The sequence below is a fragment of the Colobus angolensis genome, unplaced genomic scaffold (assembly GCF_000951035.1).
Source record: "Colobus angolensis palliatus isolate OR3802 unplaced genomic scaffold, Cang.pa_1.0 Scaffold114, whole genome shotgun sequence".
In the NCBI taxonomy this organism is placed as follows: domain Eukaryota; kingdom Metazoa; phylum Chordata; class Mammalia; order Primates; family Cercopithecidae; genus Colobus; species Colobus angolensis.
Window position 1 is genome coordinate 2209946 of NW_012112475.1, and position 5276 is coordinate 2215221.

The 5276-nt window shown below is 50.1% G+C and overlaps 1 protein-coding gene across 1 annotated transcript in view; it reads left to right on the top strand.

Moving 5' to 3' along the window:
* The first annotated feature begins 70 nt into the window (after positions 1 to 70).
* LOC105524563 (nucleolar protein 4-like) overlaps positions 71 to 5276 on the top strand; it is a 27195-nt gene continuing 21989 nt past the window's right edge. The window contains exon 1 of the mRNA XM_011959865.1: positions 71 to 168. The gene's annotated coding sequence lies outside the window, so the exon portion shown is untranslated. The remainder of the gene's footprint in view (positions 169 to 5276) is intronic.

Consider the following 5276-nt stretch of genomic DNA (forward strand, 5'->3'; position numbering starts at 1 on the left):
GCTCCCCTCCCCCTCCAGCCCCACCTCTTCCCCGGCCCTGGGTGGGGCCTGCACCTGGGGCTCTCCGCTCGTTAGCGCTCCTGGGCGGCCTCCTCGGCCGGAGAGGGACCCGCCTGCAGGGCCTAGCTGACTCAGGGCTACCTCCTTTCGCCTAGGACCCCCGCCTCGGTGACTCCCGATTCCCTGTCCTAGGCTGCGGTGCTCTGGGAGGCGGGTCTCCAGAGTAGCTGACAGAGCTCTTTACTGGGTGTCTTCTAGGGCAGGTGCTGTTTGTGCATCATTTGGGTTCCCACACACTTCCTATGAGGTGGCGAAAGGGTTATGCTTATGGTGTCACCTCACACAGGAGGAAACTGAGGCCCAGGCAGGACAGCCCCTTGCCTGGGGTGGGGGCTGGGTTGTCCTTAGGCCTGTGACTTCACCTCTCGAGCACCCCCCTGTGGCCCCCCTCCCTGTCCCCGTCAGGCCAGAGTCCTGCAGCCAGGCTCAGACCCTGTCCTGCCCGGCCAGCCAGGGATGCTGAACAGTGCCCCTCTCTCCAGCCCTCAGAAGTCATTGTCTTTCGGATCTGCATTTTCCCAGCCCCTCTCCTTCTAACTGGGGGCACTGTGGCCCACTGTGCCCCGTTCTCTTCCCATTCCTTCCTCCACACCCATTCCAGACATCCCAGAGTTAACAAAACCCAAAAGAAAAAGAAAAAAGACTCAGAGCTGCTTGGAGGAGATGGCATCCTCAAATGTAGCGCTGTCGTTTGAGGGGCTGGTCCCAGGCACCTTTCTCTGTGGCCTGGGGTGTGCGTTTTGGTCCCCGGCGTGATTTGAAAGAAGATGGAGGTTCAGCGAAGCAGAAAGGAGGTCTTGGAATATGTGAGGCCTGTTCCAGATGGCAGGTGCGACTCGGTGGTGGTGGTGGCAGCGGCGGCTACGCGCTAACAGTTGGATATTGTGCACAAGGGTGGAGAAGAGGCAGGTGCTATATTGAGTCCTCAGCGCCTTGTTTATGTATTTATTTATGGGGAGAGTGTGGTCACATCCCTCTGCCCCATCCAGGTCTACGAAGCTCAATGGAACTTTGGGTCCTAAAATCCTGGGGTAAATTTCTATTTTGGAGGATTTTTTTTTCAGTTTCCAGTCCCCAGTAGGTAGTATTCAGAACCGAGAGAAATTAAAATACTGCCTTTGTCCCAGTGAAGCAATACCCTCTCTTCAATCACCTGATTGCCCTTTACAAATTATGACAGCTTCTCTTGGGGATGCTCAAGAGAAGGATTCTGGGTGTTTGGGTGATGGTCTTCATTCTGGTTTTCTTCTCTTTCTGTTCTCTTAGTTTAGTGTGGTTTTTAATTTCCTCTCCACCTCCTTCCTTTCCCTCTGGGGCCCCTTTGCAGGAGACTGACTCCTCCCCCTTGGTTCTTTTTTCAGCCCCACCAGGAGCTGAAATGAGACTTTGCAGGAATCCCCCTAGAAGCTTCCAAAACTCCAGTTCTGGCTTTTTTTTTTTTTTTTTTTTTTTTTTTGAGATGAGGTCTCACTGTATCACCCAGGCTGGAGTTTAGTGGTATGGTCGTGACTCACTGCAGCCTATACCTCCCCAGGCTCAAGTGATCCTCCCACCTCAGCTTCCTGAGTACCTGGGAATGCCACCAGTCGAATGCCACCACACCCGCACACCCGTGACAGTCGAATGCCACCACACCCGACTAGGCTTTTTGTATTTTCTGTAGAGTCCTCCTGGCGGCAGAGGGTGGGGGGAGGGAGTCGCCCTATCGCCCAGGCTGGTCTTGAACTCTTGAGCTCAAGGGATCCTCCCACCTCTGTCTCCCAAAGTGCTGGGATTACAGGCGTGAGCCATTGCACCCAGCCCTGAATGAATTGATTAAAGCTGGGTTTGGGGGACAGGAGGAATGGCATGGTTGCAAAAGTTGGGAAGAGCATGCTAGTAATTAATAGGCAGGGTAACTTTTGTCTCTGATCTCGGCCACTTTGACGGCCTGGATGGGATGGAGCAGCACCCTCACATTTGCCTTTGCAGTCAGCCTCCTGAAGTCCTGGGCCCCCATGGGATGGAGCAGCATCCTCACATTTGCCTTTGCAGTCAGCCTCCTGAAGTCCTGGGCCCCATGGGATGGAGCAGCATCCTCACATTTGCCTTTGCAGTCAGCCTCCTGAAGTCCTGGGCCCCATGGGATGGAGCAGCATCCTCACATTTGCCTTTGCAGTCAGCCTCCTGAAGTCCTGGCCCCACACAAGCGGTAGCCAAAGATTTGCTTCCTTTGGGGTGGGCTCTACTGGCTGACTTTCTCCTCCAATAACAATCTTGTTGATTTTTATACCTTGTCAAGAGCTGGATCTGAAATGCACCAGAAGGCATATCCTAAGGCCTTTCTCTGTGGTTTCTTCTTCTACCGTAGCAGAAACCCAGTTGAGAAATATCTCTGCTATTTAGCCGCATCCTCTCAACCATGGCCTCGACGTTGCTGGAAGGCACACTCTACTAATATAGTGATGGTGGCACACTAAATGGCACCCTGGTGGCCTAAAACTGTGATCCCACCTTGATAAGTATGTAACTTATCCATACCAGCAAGTGACTTCAAAGTTCCAATGGAGATGACAGAACTGCAATCCATTAGCAACTGGACTTCGCTTCACCATCAAGGGCAGGGATCCATTTAATTGGCTCATGTGGGGAGACAGGCAAGATTCAGTCCGATTCACAAGCTCCCTGAGGTCGCCCCGGCAGGAGCCTGTCTAATGCCACGGTAAGACATGCCGATCCCCCTCTTAGGTCTGCAGCCTGGGACGTGGCAATCTTCTCGTGCTGAGCATTGAGATCCATCTGAGGAAACCGAGGAAGCCAGAAAGGACCTGCCAAGGGATGCCCTGCTTAAGTATTAACTTTGCCAGGGAGGACTTAAAAATCTGATGTCAGGATGCGGGGCGTTCCTGCTCTTTCTATCCATAATCCACATTAAGTTTCTGGGCAGATGTCTTGAGTTTATACTAATGTTGCCCAATAAGATTCTTTTGTTCTCACCATTAGGAAAATTGGCCTTCATTGGAAATGAAAATATTAATATATTAGGCCAGGAAGCACAGAGCATGTCTATATTTAATGAGCCAATGCCTGTTTTCCTACAGTTACCTCCCTGTTTCAATCATGGAGACATTCTAATCAGCAATTCTCAAAATCTGTCTTGCATCAGAATCTGATGCTCTGGGGTACCTGTTAAAACCCCCAGGGCATCAGATTTGGTAGGTTTAAGGTGGAACCTGAAAATGTGCATTTCTGACAAGTTCTCTGGTGATGCCAGTGCTGCTGGTCTAAGGACTACTGCTGTAATATTTTGAAATATCAGCAGTATTTAAGTAGACATTTGGTGATTTTGTCAATGACTTGCCATCTAGCTTTTTGTTTAGAACCCAAATGGGCTGGTTTTAAGGGACTTGGTGATGTCCAAGAATGTAGCTCCGTAAATGTGTAGGTTTTTTTTTTTTTTTAATTTTTGTTTTAGAGATGGGTCTTGCTGTGTTGCCCAGGCTAGACTCAAACCCCTGGGCTCAAGTGATCTTCCCACCTTAGCATCCTGAGTAGCTGAGACTACAGGCATGTGTCACCATGCCCAGCTTCTCCATACATTTTTAAAACTATTGCCATGTCTGATTCTGGTGGCCTGGCTCTGGCAGGCTGTTTGGGGGTTGGATGGTTCGAAAGGATGGTGTGTGTTACCATGGCAACGTTCTTCTCCATGCAGGAAGGCCCCAGAGGTTGATCCTGCACCAGTGACTGTGTTTTCATGGTTTTTCCCATGGGGTGCTGCAGGGTTCCATTCCATTACTCCTGCTAAGTGTTTCCAGGAAGCTGGGATAGTCAGGAGACTCCAGGTCCCTTCTTGATCCAGCCTATAGATGAAGTGAACTTCCTTTGTCAATCCACTACCCAGTTTGCTTAGGGCAATGGATTAGATGAAGCTAATTTGGGTACCAGGCAGAAGGGGGATGACCGGGGCCTCCCAAGGCTACAGGGAAGGTGCTTTCTGCTCCCTTTATTAGCAGCCCTTCACTTGCAGCACTGTCTGGATCCTTAGCCAGGGAAGGCCTGCCTCCCCTGCAGCCTTTAGCATGAAGGTTATTACCTCCATGGATGCGAAAGATAGCAGAGATGTCTGTGGCACGTGACTACTGTCGGATCCCTTTGTTGCTGTCTTCTCAGGGTTCTCCTTGAAGGCCACGCAGACATCCTGGCATTCTTCCCCTAGGGTGTAGCACACATGGAATCCAGGTGGCCCCAGCTCACCAGAGGACAGTTCAAGGTGTGGCTCTGCAGCCTTTGTGTGGTTTGAGTTCTGGTCGCTCCAGGCCCTCTCTTTTCCTATGTAAATCTTTGCTGTAGAGATAGTTGGATTATCTATCTAACCCAAATTTGAACATCAAGAGAGAAAGTGATCAATTTTTAAAGACGGAACTACTGAAAACTGCTTCCCTGAAGAATTTTGCTGGGATTAATTTTATAGTCACATCAGACCAGGTGCAAATCTGTTGTTTACCAGAGTTGGCCTAAGAATGCAGGTGGGAAGCTGGGATAGAGACAGGCCATATGGGACAGTATGTTTTGCTTTTTTATCTGGGTTGGTCAATTACACTTTGACTTTTGGAAAGCTTATTCCAAGTTTGTGGGAGCCTTAGCATATTATTTAGGAATTAAATAAGACTGTGCATCTCTTCTGATGGTGGGTGTTACTGAGGGGGACCCATTTTGTCATGGGTCCCCTCTGGATGCGTCAGAAGGACCGGAGATAAGAAGAGATTCCTAAACACAAAATGTCCAGACTTGGGAGGTCCAAGGGAAGAGATGAACATTAACCAAGTCTGTATGTGCTGGATGCCTGACATACATGCTTGATCCTTGGAACATCCAACTAGCACTTTTTAGGCCCATTTTACAGGTGCGGAAACTGACTTTCAAGAGGTATAGAAATAGGCCGGGCACAGTGGCTCACACCTATAATCCCAGCACTTTGGGAGGCTGAGGTGGACGGATCACCTGAGGTCAGGAGTTGCAGACCAGCCTGGCCAACATGGTGAAACCCCATCTCTACCAAAAATACAAAAATTAGCCAGGCATGCTGGTGGGCACCTTTAATCCCAGCTACTTGGGAGGCCGAGGCAGGGGAATTGCTTGAACTGAGGAGGCAGAGGTTGCAGTGAGCAGAGATTGCACCACTGCACTCCAGCCTGTTTGACAGAGCGAGACTCTGTCTCAAAAAAAAAGGGAAA